Source organism: Pleurodeles waltl, chromosome 4_1 (assembly GCF_031143425.1).
Source record: "Pleurodeles waltl isolate 20211129_DDA chromosome 4_1, aPleWal1.hap1.20221129, whole genome shotgun sequence".
NCBI classification, from domain to species: Eukaryota; Metazoa; Chordata; class Amphibia; order Caudata; family Salamandridae; genus Pleurodeles; species Pleurodeles waltl.
In genome coordinates, this window is record NC_090442.1 from 669,351,909 (window position 1) to 669,377,038 (window position 25,130).

Consider the following 25,130-nt stretch of genomic DNA (forward strand, 5'->3'; position numbering starts at 1 on the left):
CAAGCTACCAGAGGGTGGGCACAGGATAGTTTGGATTGTGTGTGACTTACCCTTACCAGAGTGAGGGTCCTTGCTTGGACAAGGGGTAACCTGACTGCGAACCAAAGACCCCATTTATAACAACTTGCCTATCTAAAATGATGATGAGACTATAATTTAGTCTGTACAAGAGTGGCACTGGATTTTTAGGATGTGTGAGGTGTTGAAGCACCCCATAAGACTTGAAAGAGTTTAGAAACAGAATGAAAATTGGAGCCCTTCAAACCTGTGACTTCTGGCAGCATTGTATGTGTTTTCAAAGATGTGACAAACTGCAGCTAATTAAACTAAATCTGTAACCTGTGTTTTCTTTTCTTTTCTGTGGCTGCAAAGTTAGGTAATTCTTTAGTTTACTCCTGGACAAGAAGGGTGATAAATGGTTATTCCAGGACAGTGAGGCTCCCTAAGTTTGGGAAGAAACACAAACCCACGAATTTTGCAGGTATTCACAAACTTCTCTATGACCCAGTTCAACTCTTCGGAGTTTGTCACCTGTCAAATAAAGGAATACATATGTTTCTTGGGTGGGGTGGAAAAGGACCCACCCATATTTGGTGGAATGTGGGCAAAGGCGTATCAGATTAGGGAAAGCATTTTCACACAGGAGAAAAAAATCTAACGGTACAATTGCACTAAAGTGAAAGTGATTTCACAATCACAACATTCACAATAATTGTAAATTGTGCACAATTACACATGCAGAACTGTATTTGCATAAACCTTAATGTGAATTCGTACACCTCTTCCAGAAATACGGCTGAAAACCTCAGGTTACAAGGGTGCAGTTCAAACCATTATGAATTTGAAAAATGTGTAAATCTGCTCCCAAACAATTGTTTATGTATAAAACCTCCATCCTGAAGTGTAAGGGGCAAAACAAAATGTTGTGCCAGGTGCGCACACTTTTTTCTATGGTTGCAAACACTTCTCATCTTGGTTGTGATCTAAGAAGATGGTTTTCGTATGCCCCAATCCTATTTTAGGAGTCTGTAAAGTTTTAATGGCTCTTAAAATGGAATTGTGACTGGATCCAATCCAAATGACAGACCGGTTTCCCAATGGTTTGTGACTGTAACTCGCAATACAAACAATTTAAAGTGTACAGTCTCCCATGTTGCAGTGGTATCTGAGTCACAAAGGTGAAACGGTCCTGCTTAACCTCTGCCTATTTGCAAGTTTTATAAAAGTTTCAGGGTAGCTGTAAGGCTCAGGCAGGCCCAGTTGGTGCTGGTCAGCTGGACAGTTGCAGAGAGGCCTCTGGAACCTTGTTTCACTTAACCTAATAAATGAACAACACATACAATGTCAAGTGAAAACTAGACAGTGGGCACAAAAACAACATAATCATAGAACATGTATGTTTCTTTACAATAGAGGTACAAAATTGCCTGTTGAGGATAAAAAAGAGAGCAAGGTAAAAAGGTCGAGGAAGATAAGAAATCTTTGAAAGTCTTGTTGCACTTGGTTGAGCCACCACTAATGCTTTAAATACAAGGGAGCATATTTACAAGAAAGTGGAGCATCAGTGCACCACTTTGTAAATATTGCATGGTGAAAAATGCCTCCTTGAACTTCATTGACGTAAACATAATGACGCTAGTGTGGCGTTAGGGGGAGCTAGGGCCTTGTAAATCTGGCCCAAGATTTTCTTGAATGCACTAAAAAATTGACTCACAGATGGGTTCCTAATGTAGAACATAAATAGAAAAAAAACAACTGCCAATTGTGTCAGAGAATTTATGCCCTCACCCAACCCGGAGAGACATAAATGTGAGCAGACAACTATTTTAGGTTCATGCCAGCAGAGGTCAATGCTGTTCACTCTTCTCATCTCCCCAGACGACACAAACTTCAGCAAACCACCCGGGATTGGGATGCCTTTTCATACACGATGCTGACACATTCACTCATCATCATCATCAAAAAACTTTATTCGATTGTTTTTTCAATCATAAAAGTCATTATACATAAAAGAAAAAAAGCAGTTTTCAGACAAAAAAGGAGAAAAATACAAAGAATAAAATACGCATAAATATGAATATAAATGCAACAGGTAAAAGTTTAAGAAAATGATAAAGGTTAATAAATAATTTGATTAAAACAGATAAGATAATCTCAAATGTGACGCTTAGAAATCTCACCCATTTGCCTCAAGGCATTGTCTGGCCTTAATCACTGAGCACAGGAACAAGGCTAATCCATTGCAAACCATAACAGAAGGAAGGGATAAAAGATACAAGAAAGCTGGACGACATTGTTTAAAATACATTAGTTTTAAAAGTGGTATCACAAACATTTTCCTAGAAGTTAATAAAATTTACACACAAAAAAGTATGTGCATTGTATTTTGATCAGAGACATTATCGCAGGGGCATTTTTTCACTTGTACAGACCAGTCATTAATCAGGGGAAAACTAACGAGGCAATGGAAAGACTCTAGTCTCAAGCGCGTAAGGACAAACCGATGTCTTGGGTTTGTGACTTTGCTTAAGTATGGTTCCATACCATTTGTTTGCTGTATCATGTGGTTTCTCCTGACACTATGTTTCTTTGCCTCCGCATCCCATCTCAATTCGGCCAGGTGGGTGAGGCAAATGTTTTTCAGGTCTTTCCTGGAAATTGTTTTCAATTCATCTGGAATAAAAAACAGCTTGGGTGGCCTAGTTTAATAAGAAACTGCTTTATGTAATTTAGCCATGGGATTTTGGACGAGTAGATAAGTGCTAGCGCATCTGCTATAATAGCCCTGTTCAGCCTCGCAGGATCCGAGGTCCATACCTTATACCAGAGTAGAATTGGTTGGACACAAATGAGATCTGTGAGGTATGTTACTCCCATTTCTGAATGGCATTCTACTGTTGATGTTGATTGCGGGACACTTAGGACTGTTTTCAGGAGAGCGTTTTCAGTCAGCTGTAGGGTAGTGCAGTCTCGATGGCCCCAGAGTCCAGCCCCATACAGTGCTACTGAAACACATTTCGCATTGTAAAGAGTCACCATGTCTTTAGGAGTTGCTCTCCCCACCCTTTTAGACATTTTTTTACCCATAACGGTTTTCGTGAATAACAATTTCCTCGCTTTTATGGCTTGTACCCTTGTGCCTCTGTCATCAAACACAATGCCTAAATACGAAAATATACCTGTGTCGACTAGCTTCACGCCTTTTAAGTCTATGTGGCAGTTGTTTGTGCGGCGTCTGGAATATGTCATAGAAAAAGTTTTAGTGTGATTAATTTTAAGGCCCAAGACATCCATGCAGTTATCAAAGGTTGTTACTAGTCTTTGCAAAGCGACTGGTGTGCGGGCCATCAGAACAGCGTCATCCGCATACAAGAGGGCAGGGATCTTCCGAGAGCCTACTTATGGAAAATCACCACAGGCATTGGAAAGAGTCCACTCTAGACTATTGATATACAAGGCGAACAATAGGGGAGCTAGCACACAACCTTGACGCACCCCTTGTTCAATGGGGAAAGATGAAGTGCATTCACCCTGACGCCCATAGCGAACCTTGGCGTTTGCACCAGTGTACAAATCCCTAATAAAGTGGGCATATTCACTCCATTACTGTTATACCTGGTCAAAGAGGTCACAAATGAAAAGGTCAATGGAGCAATTTGTCAAGAAGAGATTGGTGAACACTCAGCTAAAGCAACATGACCTGATCCTCGCCATCTTATCTAACCTTCTACCAATGATCATGTTGCCAAGTCTGTGGAAAGTGATGAAGGACGTGAGAGTGGGCAAAATATAGGAATTTGGGGCTGCACATGATTGTGTATTTTTGTGTGAGTCTTTCTTTTTCCCTAAATGAGGAATTGAAAAAGGTATGCTGATTTCCTTATGGCCTTCGGTATCCCAGATCTAAGAAGCCCACACCGCTATATCTTACACCCTAGACTTGTTTAAAAATTCCCAAAATAAAAATCTCAAATTGTCGAGGTGCTTTGCTACTAAGCACTATGGGCCTCACTTACTAGAAACTGGCACATCAGCATTGATGCACCAGTCTTTTAGCGCCAGCACCAAACCGCTTAATAATGCCATGGTGACACTGTATTTATGATACAGTGCTCCATGACGTATAATTCCACTGATGTCCCTGGAATTCTGGTGCATCTTTTGGCACAAAAGTGGTGCAGTGCTGGAGCAGTGTTGGTAATCCGATGTTACTCCAGCAATGCAAGGGCGATCCAGTGTGAAAAAAAAAACAGAATCACTTTAACACCTGCTCTGAGTAGGCATTAAAAAAGTGATGCTGTGGAGACGCAAAATGGCTCAGTGAAATGTAGTAAATTTCACTGTGCCACTTCTGCATGGCTTTCAACGTTGGAACGTCCACCCTGTATACATTATACCTGGTGCATGTATAATGTGCAGGACTTTACAAACTGGTGCAATGGTCCCACTGAGCCAATTTGTAAATGTGGCGCACTGAAGGGGACTGCTTATGCCGCTGCAGCGTCACCAAAAAGTGATGCTACGGCAGCGCAAGGGGCTTTTAAATAATCCTCCATATTTTCTTCTTTTCTATTTTGTTAAAGTTCACTTTAAAAAATATCATGAAAAACGATCCATTTGGTGCTGCTAGCTGATTGGTGTTTTGTTTATAATTTTCAGGTCTGCAGACTGTAATAGAGTACTAACAATCAGTGAATTAGCATAATGAGGAAAACAACATGCACTTTTCTATGCAAGTGGCAAATCAAACAAAAATAAAGACATTAGCAAGAGTTCATCTTCTATTATTAACTCCAAAAGGGTGATATTTCTGTGAGTTTAGAGAACATAGGGCCAAATGTACGAAGAATAGATCTGTAAAAGTGGTCCCAAAATTGAGCACCATCTTTTATTCTGTTGTGAACTGACCTATGTACTAATAGGTGATTTCACAAAAATCTGATTCACAGTGAATCATAATTTCACCTGCCTAGTGAATAGTAATCAGTTAAGTCCCAAAATGTGACCCAACATGAATCGCAGTCATTATATGGATAGTAGGCTATTGAGGTCAGCAGACCACCATACTTGTGATTTCTTGAAAAAAAGTTTTTGTTTTGTTTAAATGCAACCTTACTTCCTTAAAGGAAGTGAGATACGTTTAGAAAAAATTGAAAGTTTAAGCAACTTTTTTTAAGTGCGCCATAGGACCACTGTCTACTCTTAAAAATGTTTTTGTCTGGGAATGTGTTCACGCTCCAGTTCATTTCTCTGGTAAAGTTTAGGTTAGTAAGCAACTTACGTCTTTTCGGTGATATCTCATTGTAGGCTGGTTGACAAGGCTGCAGAGCCTCAAGCAAAACATTTGCCAAAAATTGTGAATGTAATTTCTTTCAATCTCATTGTCCATTATTTACCACTTTTTCCACATGGACAATCTTTGAAGGTGTTTTTTATATGTATCATACTTTTGTAATATTTAGCTGCCAGGCAATAATTATCATGTTGCTCTGCAGACCTAATTTTGAATATCTAGTCTACCCCGACCCCCCACCTGCCCTGAGCCATAAAAAAAAACTATCCCAACCCACCACACCAACCACTAAAAACTAAAGTACCCCACGCCCCCACCTTAAGCCCTAAAAAAAAAATATCACGACCCCCCACCTGCCCCTAAAACTTAAATAACCCGAACCCCCACCCGTGGTGAGCCCTAAAAAAACCTACCCCGACCGCCACCCCACCCCCTGAAAACTAAACTACCCTGACCTCCAACCCGCCTTGAGCCCTAAAACAAAACTACCCGACCCCCCACTCCCACCACTAAAAACCGAAGTACCCCACCCTAAGCCCTAAAAAGAAATTATCCTGACCCCCCACCTACCCCTAAAAACGAAATAACCCCGAACCCCCAGCAGCCCAGAGCCCTAAAAAAAGCCTACCCTGACCCCCTACCTCTGCCCCTAAAAACTAAACTACCCCAACACTCTCCACCTGCCCTGAGCCCTAAAACCTTCCCCCTAATAAGTAAACGACCCAGACCCCCCACCCTAAGCCCTTAGAAAAACTATCCCCAAACTACCCCACCCCTAAAAACTAAATAATCCCGACCCCCACCTGCTTTCAGCCCTAAAAAAACAAAAATGACCCTCTACCCCTACCCCTAAAAACTAAAGTACCCTGATACCCCCACCCACCCTAAACCCTAAAAAAAACTACCCCAACCCCCACCGCCACTTAAAAAAATAGCCCGCCCGAACCCCCACCCACCCCAACCCTTTAATCCACCCGCCACCCCTGCCCCAGCTCCACTTACCTTATTGCATCCTCTGTGTCCTCTCCTGAACAACATAGCTTTTTCTGTGCCTTAATCACGCATATGCGTAGTTTAGCATATGCGTGGTTAAGACACAGAAAAAGCCATGCGTTGTTCTGTGTGAGAAACGTCTGCGTTGTTAAGGATGTTTCCCCTTCAATTTAGATGGTAACTGGACTGCAAAGCCATGAAGACTCTTCATAACTATAAAAAGGGCACTTGGTTTTATGGTTTAAATTTTTTTTTTTATATTTACATTTACCACTATTTATTTTTTGTTCATTGTGTCCGTTTTCATCCATATGTATTTCATGTTTTGTGAAAAATACAGCTGCAACATATATGTTTCTACTTTAATCTAACTGATGAATATATGCACATATTTAGATCTTTGATGGGTTTTTTAGGTAATTGTAGCCATATATTATGACTTCAATCCCTTTTTCTCCTTGCTGAATTAGCGTACTGGTAATGCCATGGTTTGTAATATATGCTTATAACTAATGCATACATTCAGTAAGGCGTGGCTGTAGTGAACAGGACAGAGTGACCACTTTGGGAGATGGAGACCTGGGTTTCGATGCTCGGCGTTGGTGCAACGTCCTGTGATTGTGAGCAAATCACTTAATCTTCCCGTGCCCTTGGACAGCACCTGGAGACCCTCAGGGGTGACAAGCAGCGCTATATGAATCTTCATTTAATTTATGCATGCAGCACAATTATTCGAAATGTGAGACTAATGTTGGAAGCTGGCCCTTAGTTTTTCACTGAGACTCATGTCTGCTGATGTCCACTTGGCCCACATTCACTTTTGTTTAGTTCTGAAGGTCTTTTAATTAGTGTTAATTAAGGCATTAGCTATTTAGCTGCTAAAATTTCTTTTTTGATCCTGTACGTTGTTCCCTCCGAGGATTTAAAATATATACCGAAATCCTTCTCTATGTCGGTGTGTGTTAAAATGGTGCTGGGCTTTGTACTAAAGAAAAGTCAGACCTATTGTCCATCTGGAAGACATGAAATAGAATTTTGTACGTACAACTTTAGTTGCAGAGATAACTTGAGTCATTTCTTACCAATCTACAGTTGTACTTGGAGGGAAGACAATTTTATCTATGGCACTACAGTGACACTGGGCCTCAAGTACAAAGAAGGCTTTAGGAAAAACTGCTCGCAGTTTGTGCACCGAATTTTACAAAATGCATTCTTATTTTGGGAACCAACCTATATATTAATGGCGTGGTATTGTAAAACACAAAATCATAGTGGGTCATAATTCTACCTACATCATAAAAATTAATAAAGTAGGCCGCAAATTGTGACCTGCATTGTGGCCTGCTTGGATCAATGAACCACCATATCTGTGACTGCTTTTAAATAAAGCAATCTTTTGAAGCCTAAAAGGTAAACAGGAAGTGTTTATAAAGAGAAAATGTAAATGTTTACAAACATTTTTAAGATTAGGCAGTGGTCTTTAAATATGCATTTTTCACCATTAACAAAGGAGATGTGGTCCCTTGCTGACCCTTTCACATTTGTGAATGAGTTGGGGGTACAATGTGAATGTTTCCAACAGGACTTTGTTAGCAAAATATTAATACAAACCTTAAGGGAATGGCATCTGGAAGGTAAGCACGCAAAATGCCCCTTCCAAATAGCGATTTCTTAATGTTTCCTAAATCCATTTAACAATTTGAAAGTCTTTTCTGAATTGGAAAATGGGTTAGCTACATTTGAAAAAACGTGTTCTAGCAGTCCATAGTTGCGACCATTAAAACACTTTGAGGCATATTTACATGCCCATAGCACCACTGGAGCATCACTTTTTGTGGTGCTGTGCACAGCACCTTGTTTGCAAGGCTACACTACCTTGTATATATGGGCCCCTCCGACGCAGTTTTTTGCGGCAGAGGGGCGTGCAATGGGTGTTGCTGCGGGTGTCCCACCGCAACACCTATTGCTTTTGATGCTGCCCCAGATTGACAAGAATTCGTAAATCTGTGGCAGCGCCAAATATTAACGCCACCCCATGGGTGGAGTTAGCATGGCGAACTGGGAGAAATAATTTTTCTCCACGTTTGTTGCTTTTTCTATGTGTGCTGCATTCCATAGCAAACATAGAAAGAGCAAAACACCATGAATGATTGTTTATGTGCAGGAAGGAGTTACTTCCTGCACATAAACAATCATTCAATACTGACGATTTGCTACTTTTATATGTGCTGCATTCTGCAGCACACATAGAAGTAACAAATCGTTATTGTAGATTGTTTATGTGCAGGAAAGGACACCTTCCTGCACATAAACAATCATTCCCTTCAATGCAGGATGCTGAGTTGGCACTGGCAGCTAAATTTAGCACCAGTGCTAGGGGAAACACAGGAGTGTGCCATATTTCTGTGAATACGGTGCATCCCTGCATTTCAGAAGTGACACAGAGTGGGACGGACAATTTTAGTGCAGAGCTGCGCTGCGTCACTTCTGTGTAAATACGCTCCTTTGTACATAAGGTTCCCTGTGGCCTGAGAGCTGGAATTTAAGCCTTTCCTTTTTTTATTGTTCATGGACCGTCATTAGACAGAATTGACTTGAAATATTTGCATGAAGCTTTCAAAAAATGAATTACTGAAATGTTAGTTACTATCTTCATAAGGGCTCTTGCTGTCTAGTAAACAAAAATAATACTAAAAAACAATTGTCAAGGTTGGCCCTTTCGATTGTCAACAACAAGGCTAACATGAGATGTTCCCAAATTTTCGCCACTATCTCCCGTGGTTCAGTAACTACTTCCCCAAGTTTTTCAATCTTGGAGATCTCCTAATAAATCTCCTAGTACCCTGACACAGACTTCACTGAAAACATGTTGAAAGTGTTTCCTGTGTGCTTAGCAACACTGGAAAAATGTATGAAAAGCATTATCAGTCAGATGGTAGACAACTGACTTCTGATAAATACTGCGAAAACGGAGGGGATCCTCCTGGGACGCTACATACATCTGCATTTTACAATAAAAAATGTATTTTACAGCGCTTCATATTACACAAGATACCGTCTCTTCTGCAGGTGTGGCAGTAAATTTAAGGTTAGATTATTTCGATTTCTTCTTTAGATTCTCAACAATTCTATGAACTGGGTCTGGGACTGTGAAGAACACAGGAGTCTGGTAGGTATGACTCAGACATGACTTAGAAACAGGAAAAGTTTCACTGGGTGTCTGCAGCAGACCTGAGTGAGTTAAGGATGAGATGTTTGGCTTTTCAGTGACTGCACATCTTAGAGTCCACACTTGCTCCTTCACAGTTACCCCTTGTCACCTCCATTCTCACCTGCTGTGTTTGTCACAGTGTACATTTGTCTCTAAAAAGGAGAGGAATTGAAGATTCAAGTTACTAAAACTAGTAACAAGTTACCAGTTACATTGGATACCTCCCTGGAACACTTCTGAATGCCTTTGGATCTGCAGCTGCTCATGGGGTGCGTTATGACCAGGGGCGTAGCTTCCAGTGAACCTTGTTTACTAACAGTAGCCAAATGAGCCCTTTGCCTTCCGTGCACTAGGGCCCAAGCCACACTGCTTGTGCCACTGATCATGGTGGGCTGCCCTGGGCGCTTGTCTTAATGTTTCTGTGATGTGTAAAGTAAATACATTTACCTCCATTTTTCTTGGAGTTAGAGCTTGCATTTCAGATAGTACAGCTTGGACACAGTAGCAATATTTCCTCTTTCTGAGCTGTGCTGTCTAAAGTAATGTTCTGTCTCAGAGAAATGACGGGTTAAATTAATTCACTTTATGCAGTGCAGGAGCATAAAATCAGCCACTCGACTCTGGCCAGCAGAGTCCATCGATTTATGCACCTTGTAGAGCTGTCCAATTGTTTTAAAATTTAGAGGCGTGTTTGTCAGGGAAAACAGCCTTTACCACGAATCCGGAACCCCTCATGCCTTTACAAGGAAGGCTTAACCACGCATGCATGCCATTACCTTTATAACGAATATGTCTTTACCATGCATGCTACTACAATGAATTTCGTTGTAAAGATAATATTCATTGTAAATGTTTTACAGGTTTGTATTACACACACACACACACACACTTACACACATATATTTTTTTGGGGGGGAATGTCAGGATTTATGGTGGGTGTGGATTTTTGCGAGGTGTTTTTTTAGGGCTTAGGGTGGGTATGGATTTTTTGGGTGGTAAGTGTTTTTTTAGGGTTTGAGTTGAGTATGAGATTTTGGGTGGTAAGGTTCTTTTTAGAGTTTAGGGTTGGTATTGGTTTTGGGGGTGAGTGTTTTTATGGCTAAGGGTTGGCATGGGCTTTTGGGTAATAAGGGGTTTTTAGGGTCTAGGGTAGGTATGGTTTTTTGGGTGGTAAGGTGTTTTTAGGGTTTAGGGTGGGCATAGGTTTTTGGGTGGTAAAGTGAATTTAGGGTTTAGAGTGGGTATGTGTTTTTAGGTAGTGTTTTTTAGAGTTTAGTTTGGGGATGCGTTTTTGGATGGTAATTTTTTTTTAGGGTTTAGGGTTGATATGGATTTTTGGGTGGTAAGGGATTTTTGGGTTTATGGTGGGTATGGGTTTTTGGGTGGTAAGGGGCTTTTAGGGATTAGGGTGGGTGTGTGTTTCTGGGTGGTAAGTGTTTTTTAGAGTTTAGGATCACATATATATATAAAATATGTATCTATATATAAAAATACATATACATGATATTTTTGTTGTAAAGGCATGCATGATAAAGGCATGTTTGCAGTAACATTTTGAGTTTTGATCGAACGCGTGGTAGTGTTGCAGTCATTGTAATGACCGCATAGTAACTGAATGCGTGGTAATGGCATGCATGGTTCCATCATACAAACATTTGCCAGGGTTGCATATTTGCCTCAACTCTTTTTACATGATGTATAAATGTGCTCGTGCACTACTTGGATTTTCCTGCTAATGATGCCTCAAAGGTAAGGGCCTTGTTAGAAATGGGGTTTCTGGTTGGCTAGGGTATACACCTCAGCCAGGCAGAACTTACCCACTCTAGTCAGGGCAAGGGAGTTACACGTCCAAGAAAACCCCTGCTCACCCCCTTTGGTAGCTTGGCACGAGCAGTCAGGCTTATCCCAGAGGCAATGTGTAAAGCGTTTGCACAACACATGTGACGCAATATCCCCACCACAAAGGAAACACAACGCCAGATTATATGAAAATATACTGTATTGTACACAACGCAATTATTAGACCAAACATCACATATCAGTACTATCCTGCTACCTTAGCAGTTGTCACAACGTTACACATTAGTTACTCTGCAAACTAGCAGTAGTCACACATAACACACAGGTTACTCAGTATTCTACAACATAAGCAGTGGTCAGGAAAACACGTTATTACACCAAAGCACTTGTCATAAGAGTATCATAACATGCCCATAGTAGGAACATTAGAAAACATATGGCAAATTAGAAAAACATATTAGCAAGCATGTCCATAAAAGGAACATTTGCACACATGTATAACCATCATAAAACAGGTAGGCAACATATAATGCAATAAAGTTTCCAATAAAAACTTTTGATAAATAGATTGCCACTTAGGAGTACCTGGTTGACGATGTAGCAGGCACCTTCAGTGCCTAGAATACCAAGAAGGGGCCCCCGGTGCTCTTCTGCGCAACGTGGGGAACCTCCCTGTACCTAGCGAGAGGAGCATGGGGGGCCCCCGGTGCTCCTGTGCACTCACGGGGGCCATGCACTGCTCCTGGGGAGAGGGGCGATCAGCACCCTCTCTGTAGTATTTGAAACAGGCCCCTGCCAAAGTGAAGAAGAGAGCAGGGGCCTCTGATGAGGCTTTTCCTCCTGCTTCCCTATGCGGCCACACCCGATGTGGTGTGCGAGCCGCTTCTCAGCCCGACCGGGGCTATCGAGTGGAGCAGGCACCAAGGATGGTGCCTGCTGGTGCCCCAGGGGTGCGTTAAAAAGCGCGCTTCTCCCCTGGGGCACTGTTTGGAGCACGCTCTCTCCGATCCTCCTTTCTGGGTGCCCCGGGGGCACTGGAAACAGTGCGATCCTCGCGCTGCATCCAAATACGACACCCGGGTCACAGCGGTGATTTGGGGCAATTACAAGAGCACTTTTCACAGCACTAGGGCCCCAGTCAACAGCCCGGACTGCGGCTGTGATTTTCTTTCAAGCACTAGAGTAATCCCCAAAGGAGCGCTTTGCTCAGCAATAGATTTAGGCACCAAGTGAAGCACCTCTCGTGCTTCAGGGTCATGGCAGGGGTCAGGGGCCACAGCACCATGCCCCTGGGGAGCCAAGTTTCAGGAAAAGGCCCACAGGTGGAGGGGCCCTAGCAACAGGCCAGCACAAGGGAAAGGCAGCAAGTGGCAAGTCCTTTACAGTCACCAAGCAGGTCACAGGTCAACACATCAGCAGCAGTCCATGGGGGTCCCTAGTAAGTCCTTCAGGCATTTCTGTGTCCAGTTCCATGATGTTCAAAGAGTCTCCAAATTGTGGGGAAAATTCCCCTATACTTATACTCAGTCCTTACAATGTTTTGCAAGGGTAGGGAGATGAGGTTCCAGCCAGTTACAACTGGTTCTGGGAGTGCCACCTCTCTCCTTTCAGCACAGGCTCCAAACATCAGTGGGGGGTTAACGACCCTATTGTGTGAGGCCAGGGCACAGTCTTTACAAATGCAGGTGTGCCCCGCCTCTCCCTTCTCTCAGTCCAGGAAGACTATTCAGTATGCAGATGCACCTCTGTGACACCTCCACCCTCCCTGTGTACAGGCTGTCTGAAAAGTATGCACAAAGCCACAACTGTCACTCTGCCCAGACGTGGATTGGAGTCAAGCTGCAGAACACCAGAGTCATAAGCACAGATAAATGCGCACTTTCTAGAAGTGGCATTTCTGTGATAGTAATAAAAAATACACCCACACGAGTTAGCAGCATTTATTATCACCATCACAACCATACCAAACACACCTACGCTACCCCTCATAAATCAGATAATACCCCTTACACATAAGGCAGGACATTTCTAATGCAATCCTATGAGATGGCAGCACTAACAGCAGTGAGACACCAAGTTAGGCTGTTTGTCACTACCAGGACAGGCCACGCAACCTGGCACATGTCCTGCCTTTCTACATACATGGCACCCTGCCCATAGGGCTAGCCAGGACGTACCTTAGGGGTGACTTACATGTATTAAAAGGGGAGTTCTGACCCTGGCAAGAATTTTAGATGCCAGGTCCCTGTGGCAGAAAACTGCACACACAGGCCCTGCGCTAGCAGTCCTGAGACAGGTTTGAAAGTCTACTTCAGTGGGTGGCGCAAGCAGCGCTGCAGGCCCACTAGTAGTATTTAATTTACAGGCCATGGGTATAGAGATACCACTGTACAAGGGACTTATAGGTAAATTAAATATGCCAATTAGGTATAAGCCAATCATACCAACTTTAGATGGGAGAGCACCTGCACTTTAGCACTGGTCAGCAGTGATAAAGTGCTCAGAGTCCTAGAGCCAACAGCGAGCGGTCAGAAAAAACAGGAGGAAGGAGGCAAAAAGACTGGGGATAACCCTGCATAAGGGAAAAAGTCCAACAGGCCTTTTAAATTCCAACACTATTGTTTGCAAATGACACACTTCATATTTTTAAAACCCCTGCTGGTCTACAAGCACTAGTGGATCATTTGGTAAATTTCTGTACTGAGAAGTGACTAGAATTGAATAATAAATATACTAAATTTATGTCTATCAATCACTAGAGATCAGTGAAGAGCTGCATTAGGGTACATTATGAAGTGCTTGGGCAAGTTCAATATTCTGACTACCTAGGTGTTAGACTGACTACCAACTTATCATGGACGTTGCAGAGTAATAAAAGTGCATTAAAGCTACAGCAGGAATGCAGGGCGATTTTGAAGTTGGTAATGAACACTAAGGGCCTCATTAGGAATTGGCCAGTTTGGCGGTCTGACTGTCAAATTAAGAGTTTGGTGGTTGGACCACCAAATTAAGAGTTTGGCGGTCGGATCGCCAAATGAACACCATCTCCGCCAAAAACAATGTTCCCGATGGGCTGACACCAGGTGCAGGTTGAAATCAGCCTGGGGGCGCTGAACTCAGCACTGCTCTTCTGATTACAACCTGGCTCTCCACCAGCCTTTTCATGGTGGTTTTACCGCCATGAAAAGACTGGCAGAGAACAGGTGCAGGGAGCCACAGGTGCAGGGGGCCACAGACAGTGTGCATTACAAGGGTGCTCCTGTCCCCTTCGGCTGCAGCATTGCCGCCATCTCGATTATGATCCGGCAACAATGCTGCCACCACTTTCCAGTTGGGCTGACGGGTGGAAATCTTGGTGGGGAGGTAGCCAGTAAGGCAGCAACCTCCCCGTCGGGTATTCCCGTCCGTCAAACTTGTAATCGCCCCCTTAGTCCAGATCTCTTTCCCCTGCAGTAAAAATGTATAATGTCAAAGCTAAAGGGTCTGCTCTCTATGGTTTAGAGCTCTGGGGCTACATAAAGGACAAGGGACTCACAGTGGCAGCAAACAAATTTGTTAGTTCACTATTAACTATTAAATGTAACACAGGGCGCCCCTGTTTACCTAAACTACTTGATTTTCTTCAGTGTCTTAACGTAGACCATTGCTCTAGTGGCACAGATTGTGGTTTTATGATGAACTAGTTGCCCCTTAAGGAAATTATGCACTCAAAAGGTTTCTGGAAATTCCCTGGCTATGGTATGTTACGAATTGTTGTATAGGCTTGACTTTGCAGTTCTTTGGGAATCTCCTGGAGATGCTACCCTCGTGTCTAGATCAGTAGATAAAGAAAGACTGAAGACTATCTTACGGGAAGAGGAACTACGTAACTGTAAGATATGCAGCTCAGTGGTCCGTTTTTTAGATTACAAAGCTGTTTCATCATTTGAACCCTTCCTTGATAAGATTTTTATATCCTTTACGTGAACAATTGTATATGAAGTTTACATGTTGAATTTTGCAGATTACCAGTTGTTGCGTTCTCTGGGGAGAGAGCTACTGTCTGTTATGTCATCAGGATTCTGAATCCTTGCACCACATTTTCTTTTTTAACACCGCTTATACAATTCCTTATAAAAAGTGGATTCAGCCGGTCTGCCTTCTCTTAGGACTCAGGCAGCATGAAACTGCACTGAGGATCCTGAGGACTGATAAGAATTAAATGATTTTTATTAGTGTTGCTAAATATTTATTTGCTGCTTGGATTCTATGCAAGAAATTCTTACAGTCTAATGTTAGCTATTCGCCTAATGGGATCAATATCTAGTTGTGGTTCTTAATTGCTCTTGCCACTTTATTGTTTATTATCTTGCAGCACTGATTATTCATTGTTATTATTAGTGTTGTTTTCATGATGCCTTTGCAAGACTGTTACTTTCTAATGTGATGTTAACATTGATAACCACAAAGCATTAGCAATTCCACCTGCTGCTTTGCTGTTGTGTACCCTTGCCACTTTATGTTTATGTTATTTTTATTGATTGAATCGTGGCAATGGATTTCTGTTTTGGAGCCTATTGCAACAGTGTTGGATTGTGATGATTTTATATTATTTATGTGTGTTTTATGGATCTATGAATCCGAAATAAACTTATTTGAGAGAAACTGAAATCAAGATATACAATAGCTGGTCGCTTGTACAGCGCCTACTGTGCAAAGTCAGTCAGTACGCTGTACATGCTGATTTACAGGATCGATTATCTGTCCACGGGAGATGTTAATGTTAAGACAGTTTTCCAAATTCAGTGCTTTTGCTATTGTCCATGTAAGTTAAGAGTAGTATGGATTCTGGTTCTAAAACATTTTACAGCTAGAGTTGCTAGACTACCTAATAGGGTGTATTGTTAAAAAAGAATAACATATATTATTAGACAGGACCCAGTGAACCTGTCTAATAATAGTTGTACCTCTTTCATGACCCAAGTTCCTTCACCTGAAAACCAAATCGCTGGAACGATCTGGATTGGTAGCTCTCAGGTCCTGCGACCCCCAGTCGGCTTCACCCATCTCAGAGTAATACCTGCTCTCAGTTGGTAAAGTCTTGCACTGTGTAAGCTTTCGCGATGAACAGGAAGACAAAAGTGGCCAGATGCACAGAGGGCCGGACCTAGCAATTCTGCCGCTCTGTCATTTTTCCATTACGTTGCAAGCTAAGAAATTGCTTTAAGAGGTGGGGGGACTGCCTTAGTCAAACAAGAAATACCTTGTTCCTCCATCCCAGCTTTGGCCTCCTGCAATGTGATGTTGGTGTTGCCCTTTTTTTGTGGGTGCAAACAAAGTGAGTTTAAATCAGGGTTTCAGATGTCAAAAGAATGTCATTGTTGAGCCCGAATGTTTTGATAACCATACCATCCTCTACCCCGTAGGCATAAAAAAAGAAATCAATTGATTATTGGAAAATGGTGACCCAAAACTAACAGGCTCAGTCTTCACACAGCTTACTCCTTGCACTTGTTAACCTTCCTGGAATAAGATAACAGACAGTTATCAACCATACCCGCATGCAACATAAACATTGTGAGCATCGTGCACATATCAGAGAAATAGTTCTAGAAAGTGAACAAATATTTTAGGCAGCAGCCCAGATCCAATGTCCTCTGTTTTATTTCTGGACTCTAAGCCTGGGGTTAGCCAGACAAGCCACACCTCAGCGCTATTCCAAGGAAACGTATACTTGAAGTTCTATTGAAGATGATGGAATCTTTCTGTTGCTAGTAGAGCATTTGAGGCCACCAAAACGTCAACAGCTTACCTACTTTAACCAATGGATCTAGGTAAGCGGAATACTACAGTACTGAGTTGAATTACAAGGAGATGCAGCTTGTATACCCCTCAATAAGCTTCCAGATATGTAGCCCCTGCTAAATTCCCCCTAGATAAGAATCCACAAGTGTTCAGAAGCTGTCTTATGTCTGATCATTTCTCAAAATGCCTTAACTGGCTCACATTGATACCATCATTGTAAGACTGGTGTCACAAGGACAGTGGGGAGGGAACAGTGATCATACTGAGAAGGGTTAACATGTTACAGTCTCCTTTTGAATTTTGATTGAGGTTACTGACTCTACTGTAATGTCATTTGTGCAGAGTAACACTGATGCAGAGAGACTGAGATTTGACCTTCAGAGGCCTTTCAAAGGCAATTTATGCAGAAATTCACCAGGCATGAGCAATCAGCCATTATCCTATGGCAATAGGGGTGGAAGACAGCAAAAATACAGTGACAAGAAACACAACAGAACCTGGCAATTAAACAACTTTACTCACTATACCAACTATACTCAGATTTGTATATTCCTCAGAAGGTATTCCAGTTCTACAATTATTTCCTTTCCCTGCCTAAGTGGTAATGACCAACTGTGTGGGGCAGTGGCTTGTTCTACATTCTGTAATATAGGTATATAACAACTAAGTTGAAAGCTAACAACCTCCATGACTATGTGAGCAGTCCATCATTTCAGAACACTGTCTGGTGTCCTGATGTGCAGAATCTGGTGGTGCCTTTAGATACTAGGCTGTAAATATGTCATAACAATTTCAGTTGTTCAGGATAATACATGAATATTGAGATATAAATATCATGGTAAAAGAAAGTTGCATAAAGAATATCAAAAAGAGAAATGTTGTCAAGGTTAGTAAAGAGATTTAAGTATTGATTTACTATAGATTTTACTTATGTACCCTGAAGACATATTTATCTTAAGTGTACATTGATCTAAAATGAAAAATAGTAAATCAATTCTCACCAAAATCTACTTTCGTTCACAATATTTTAGCTGGCGATATTTGTAGTATGATCCTTTTGTAGCATTATAGTTTCACAGTTCATATACTGACATGCAACCACTTCTGAAAGCATTTATTCATTTTGTCTACTAAAATGTTTGGATTAATTTCACAGCACAGAAATTGACACCTAAATTACTTTTATTTGGCATTAATAGACGTGTGTTAGCATAAAGGATTGTCTCTTCTGTTATGCAGGTGTTGAGACTGTTCAGTTAAAGTCTTGGTTTACCCTCTGCTGCCTACTGTTCTCACGGCGATGGATCTTTGACGTTGATGGAGATTAATCAGGAGCTGTACATCCATTTAGATTTTCATAACAATTTCTAGACTATTTCAGTCAATAAAAAGAGTTTAGTATGAGATAAAGGGTTTAATATTCAAATATTTTCAGTAGTTCATCTTAAATAAAATAACATGATAAAATAAATTAATTATATTCATTAATCTTGTTGGAAATCAATAATCCAATAAGAAATCAATATCTCACAAAAAAAAGCAACTTCCATAAACGAAAGATCCCTGTTCTTTCTAGGACTGAGAAAGAAAATGTGTCAGTTCAGAAACCCATAAACAGCTGTGAAGAGAAATCATCAAGCATCAAACTTCAGCATCAAAGGTCAGCTCAATAATTCAATAATCAGTCAAAGCAGAACTTCTCATAAAGAGAGGTTAAAGAAACTTAGTAGAGTCACTAAGCAATTTGCTATCATGAAAGGATCACAATGAGAATGGGAATAACCTACTCTAGGAACATGCACTGTTAAAGACAGACAAGATCCGTGTTGCAAGCTCTTGTTGCTTCTTCTTTCCTCAGCCGACCAATCAGCTTTCCCATGGGAACGCTTTTACTCCCCATCTTCTCACAGGGATACAAAATACTTCAGAGAGCAAATTCTAATGCTGCAACTATCCTCCCATTCAAGACCGCATCCCTGTGTGTGAACTTTCATATCTGGCTTTCTAAATATCAAGTCTATCTATTAGCTAACAATGGTCTTTTTAGAAGTAGAAACATCTGTATGAATTGGAAAAAAACATTTTGTGTAACAACTATTAATTGTTGCTGAAAATGACCCTTTCTGCAGAGTCATCCCCAGACTTTTTGCCTTCCTCCTCCTTGTTTTCTGAATTTGTTTTGTTGGCTTTCAGATTATGTGCTCTTTACCACTGCTAACCATTGCTAAAATGCTTGTGCTCTCCCTTTAAAATGTGGTAATATTGGCTTATCCACACTTGGCATATTTAACGTACTTGTAAGTCCCTAGTAATGTTTAATATGTGTGCCAGGTCCTGTAAATTGAATGCTACCAGTGGGCCTGTAGCACTGATTCTTCCACCCAGTACAGTAGCCTTTCAAACATGTCTTAGGCCTGCCACTGCGGAGCTGGTGTGTGCAATTATAAACTGCCATTTAGGCCTGGCAAATGCACCCACTTGCCAGGCCAAAGCTTCCTTTTTATTACATGTAAGCCATCCCTAAGGTAGGCCCTAGTTAGCTCTATGGACAGGGTGCAGTGCATTTAAAATATTGGACATGTACTTTTAAGTTTAACATGTCCAGGTAGTGAAAAAATGGGGTTACTTTGAAGCATCCTTTAAGTGTAATTTTAAATTGGGTAAACAGAGAAATTGTGAGTTTGGTGTCTCTGGACTCACAACTTACGGTGATGTAGGATTTTGAAATTATAAGTCTGAAAATGTCACATTTAGAAAGTTGGCATTTTCTTACTTTAGCCATTCTGCATCTCTGCCTGTCTCTGAACACATGTTTGGGGTTCGTGGCAGCTGGACCTTGTGCATTCCATCTAGACAGCCACACAAAATGGGAGCTTAGGTGTGACTTCTTGGGCCTTAATGGGCCATTAACTGGCTTGTTGAGGACGGAGCTTAGCAGTGCCTCACTTACACCTCAATAGGGATGTGTCTCTCCTCACACAAAGGTCTGCATAACCCCCTGTAGAGTGCCTGGAGCCAAAGGAGGATCTTTAAAGGCCTCTTTTGAGGGCTCCCCTAATTCAAAGGCACATTTTGGTTTCAATACTGAACCCCAAGCCTCACCAAATCAGAACTCTACTGGAACAAAGGACATTCTGCCAAGAACAAAGACTGCTGTTCTGCCATTGCTAACTTGGTCTCCTGCTTGCTGTGTGCTGTGCTGTGCTGTTGATGGGACTGCCACTTTGCTACTTTCATTGCCGCGTTGACCTGCTGCTTCTTGCCTAGGAGTGAAAAGGACAGGACCTGTTCTCTACATTCTTGAACCCAAGATTCTTTAAGGGCTTGTTGACTTGCGGTGAGTGCAAATGTGGCGGTAAAACTTCTCCAATCATACCACCATGGCGGTATCAGCAGCCGGGCCTTATATCAATCTCCAGCCCAGCGGCTGGCACAGTACCGCCGGCGGTATTGTGAGCCTGCCTACCACCATGGTTTTCGTGGCATTAGCAACACCATGAAAACCATGGCAGTAGGACCTACCGGTGACAGGGAATTCCTTCCCTGTCACAGGTAGGTGGCTCCCCCACCCCCTCAACACACACCTGACACCCCTCACCCCGCTCCATCCAAAGCCCCACCACCGTACAGACACTAACCTACCACCCCCAATCCAAATACACACCCCCCACCACCGATCCTCTCACTCACCTCCCATTCCCCATACACGCACACACCTGCAGACAAGCACCAAGTATACACCCAATCACTCACACTGGCATACACGCATTCATACACACACTGATTCTAACACACAATCACACTGACATGCAGATATGCACTCACTTCACCATTCTTATACACATTCACCCACATGCATACACCCATGCAAACAACACAACACACACAGACGCATTCACACACTAACTCTCACATTCATGCACACACTCAGACACACACACAACGCCCCCTCCGCTGTCGGAAGCCCGACTTACCTTTGTCGAGGAGGTCTTCCAGCAGGGAACGGGAAGGTGCACTGCTACGGCCAGCAGCACCCTGCCAGCAGAACACCGCCAGGCCTTGTCACAGGTCATGATACGGCTGGCAGCGTTCTACTGGCGTGGCAGTGCTGGTGGTAGCAGCGCCACCTTACCACCATCCACCACCATAAACACTGCCGGATTTCCACCCTTCTTGTGGCGGAAGTCCGCAAATGCTCATAATATGGCGTACGGATGGTAGCCACGGTGGTGGTGTTTTGGCGGCCGTCACTGCGGCTCTAGGCAGTTTTAACCGCCAAAATGACCACCTTAATCTTTAAAAATCTGTATCTCTACTTCTGCTCATCAAATTGTTTTGTTTTGGTCTTGTTTTATTCAGACAAACATTCTTTATTTTTCTAAACTGCTGTGGTGTCTTTTGTGGTGTGTCAGGGAGACCAGATCCTCGGGGCCGGTGCACGCTCCCAACATGCCCACCACAAGACAGCTCCAAAACTCTGATAGAAATATCACAGAGCCTAAGAGAGTCCAAGTGGGGAAAAGCGGATTAGGAAGGGAACAGCTGGGAAGGAGAACTGCTGGAAGCAAAAGGTTAAACAACACAATATCATAATATAATCACATTGACTTTCACTAGACTATGGTCCTAAGCATTGTCTTACTATAACCATGGGTAATCTAAGAAGTGACTTTAACTAGACCTCAAAGAACTCTGAGTACCTGGAACAAATCAAGAATGATTAATGCAAGGTTTCATATGAGCTTTTCATGAAATATCACATACACTCTAGAAATACAAGAACCTTATAGAATACTGTTTCAGAACAAACATTGCATCTTTACATGAGGACAAAAAGCAATCTGAAACATTCCCTGGAAAACGATAAGAATTATACTAGGGACTTAATATGCACTAAGAATGTAACATCTAGAATTTAGCATCTTTGCAGAAAATCAAAAAGGCCCTGGATAAATGTGTGCACTTCAAGAAACACAACCCATCAAAGTTTTGATTGCCATGAAATGATCGCGCACACTGTTAGCGATCTGAACACCAAGTTTTACATGCGGGAAATTAATTGTGCACACTGCCGATTCTAACAAGAATATGCAAATGCCATGAAATGATTGCGCACTCTGTTAGCGATCTGAACATCAAGGTTTAAATGCTGGTAATGAATTGCGCGCACTGCCGATTCGAACAAGTATATGCAAATGCCATGAAATGATTACGCACTCTGTCAACGATCTGAACACCAAGGTTTAAATGCAGGAAATGAATTGTGCACACTGCCGATTCCAACAAGTATATGCAAATGCCATGAAATGGTCGCACACTCTGTCAGCGATCTGGACATCAAGGTTTAAATGCGGGAAATGAATCGCGTGCACTGCCGATTCCAACAAGTGTATGCAAATGCCATGATATGATTGCGCACTCTGTCAGCGATCAGAACACCAAGGTTTAAATGCGGGAAATGAATTGCGCACACTGCCGATTCCAACAAGTATATGAAATGATTGCGCACTCTGTCAGCGATCTGAACATCAAGGTTTAACTGCGGAAAATGATTCGCACACACTGCCGATTCAAACAAGAATATGCAAATGCCATGAAATGATCGCTCAAGCCTTTGCCGATCTGAACACCAAGATTTGCATCAGAGCAATGATTCGCATACTCTGAAAGTTTCATGAGTAGGCCCCAAAACTCAAGAGTCTTTTAGAATGGGGTTGGGGGCCCAGTCCGACCTCCGTCTTACCACCCTGCTCAAGGATCACCAAGAGAATGCGGGGCAGGCCTGGAACGTCAAGGTAGGCCTCCGGAACAGGAGCTCAGGAAAATGCTGCTGCTCTGCACCGGGACCTCTGAATAGTGAGCACGTGGAGCTGGGCTGGCTCCCTTATATAGAGTCTGGCCCAGCCCACAAACCACACCCAGCCATGCTGCAGAAAAAGCTTCTAGAAGGTGCTAGAAAGGGACCACACCCTTATACACTCTGTAAGCCTGCAGCAATACCTTGCAAATGAACATTATTTGCAAACATCATTAATAGTGGTTTCAAGGTAAAACTCTGCAATGCAAAAGGTTAACAAACTGCATATAAACACAATGCATGAATTATGCTCTTGCATAAAGACTGGGTTTTTTCATTTTTGTCGCCCGTAGAGCGCGCACTGCCCTGATGTTGACATGGTGTTTTTTACTGTGTTACTGTAATTAAGTGTTGTACAAATACTTTACACATTGCCTGTTATCTTAAGTTAAGCCTGACTGCTCTATGCCAAGCTTCCAGAGGGTGAGCCAGGTTAATTTAAGGTGTGTATCTGATTTACCCTGATTAGAATTGTGGTCCCTACTTGGACAGGGTGCATACCTCTGCCATCTAGAGACACAATTTCCAACAGTTGTGAAGAACAAGTCTTTCAGAAGGTCAAGATCGAGCCTTGTACTGATTTAAAAAAGAATTTAGTTTAGTTAACTGTAGTATGACAGGGTCTCAGCGTTTCAGGCCTAGCACGTTTATCTATGATTGCCTACTACAATTTCACATTTAACACGTTTTAATCATGATTAGTTTTGCACACTATTTCAGCATTATTCGTTGACATTTTAAAACTAGCTTCCCCCTTTGTGAACAATATTTCCTATTCCATTAATTTTCTGACTTCTTTTTTCTCCCTATAAAGACTTAGGTTACCTGTGCCCATCATGTTGCTTTCTTTTTCTTCTCATCCATTTAGGCCCCATTCCAATCCTCACTCACCGGTCTGCATAACTTTTCCTTTTTTAAATATTTTTGCATATCTTTGCCTTTCATCCTTTATTTCCACTTATTTATTTGTTGTTATCAATGATACTGCTCGCTCATGGTAACGTTGCAGCATTTCCCTCTCTCTTTTCAGCCTCACACTCACTGTCGCCTACTCTGGTGGCCCACCACTCTTCTGTTTCCCTTTTGAATTGGTTCCCTCGCAAGATAATGGTGAAGATTTGACAGTAATCCATGCATATTTAATTTATGAGTGAATTTCTTGCATTTTTATTTATGCAAAATACATTGAGTTTGTTATTGTTTGCTTTGCATTTTTATTTAAATTTATTTTCATTTGTCAGTGTAATACCTGAACATTTTTATGACAAAATGTGTTCTGCCAGGCCCGTCTGTAGAAAAAGTATGTCCACATAGTTATAACAGACTTCAAACAATCAATTGATCAGGCATTTGTAAAGCGCACTACTCACCTGTGAGGGTCTCAAGGCACTGAGGCGGGGGGTGGAGGGGGAGGTGCTGCTACTGCTCAAACAGCCAGGTCTTGAGAAGTTTCCTGAAGGTAAGGAGGTCTTTGGTCTGGCACAGGTGGGTGGGAAGAGTATTCCACGTTTTGGCGGTGAGGTACGAGAATGACCTACCGCCGGTTGTAGTTCTGCAGACGAGTGGGATGGTTGGGAGGGTGAAGTCGGCGGTGCGGAGATGCTGGGTCAGTGTGTAGAAGGAGAATCGTCTGTTGAGGTATTCTGGTCCGGTGTTGTGCAGTGCTTTGTGAGCTTGTGTGAGGAGTTTGAAGGTGATTCTCTGGTTGACTGGGAGCCAGTGCAGGTTTTTCAGGTGGTCTGTGATGTGGCAGTGGTGGGGGATGTCCAGGATGAGGCGTGCGGAGGCGTTCTGGATGCGTTGCAGCCTCTTCTGGAGTTTGGCCGTGGTTCCTGCGTAGAGGGCATTGTCGTAGTCCAGCTTGCTGCTTACGAGGGTTTGGGTGACTGTTCTTCTGGTTTCAGTGGGTATCCATTTGTGGATCTTTTGGAGCATGCGGAGGATGTTGAAGCAGGAGGTGGAGATGGCGTTGACTTGCTGGGTCATGGATAGTCACGGGTCCAAGATGAATCCTAGGTTGCGTGTGTGGTCGATGGGAGTTGGAGCAGTTCCGAGAGTGGCAGGCCACCAGGAGTAATCCCATGCGGAGGGGGAGGAGCCGAAGATGAGTACTTCCGTCTTATCGGATTTGAGTTTGAGGCAGCTGCTCTTCATCCATTCGGCAATGGCTTTCATTCCTTCGTGGAGGTTGG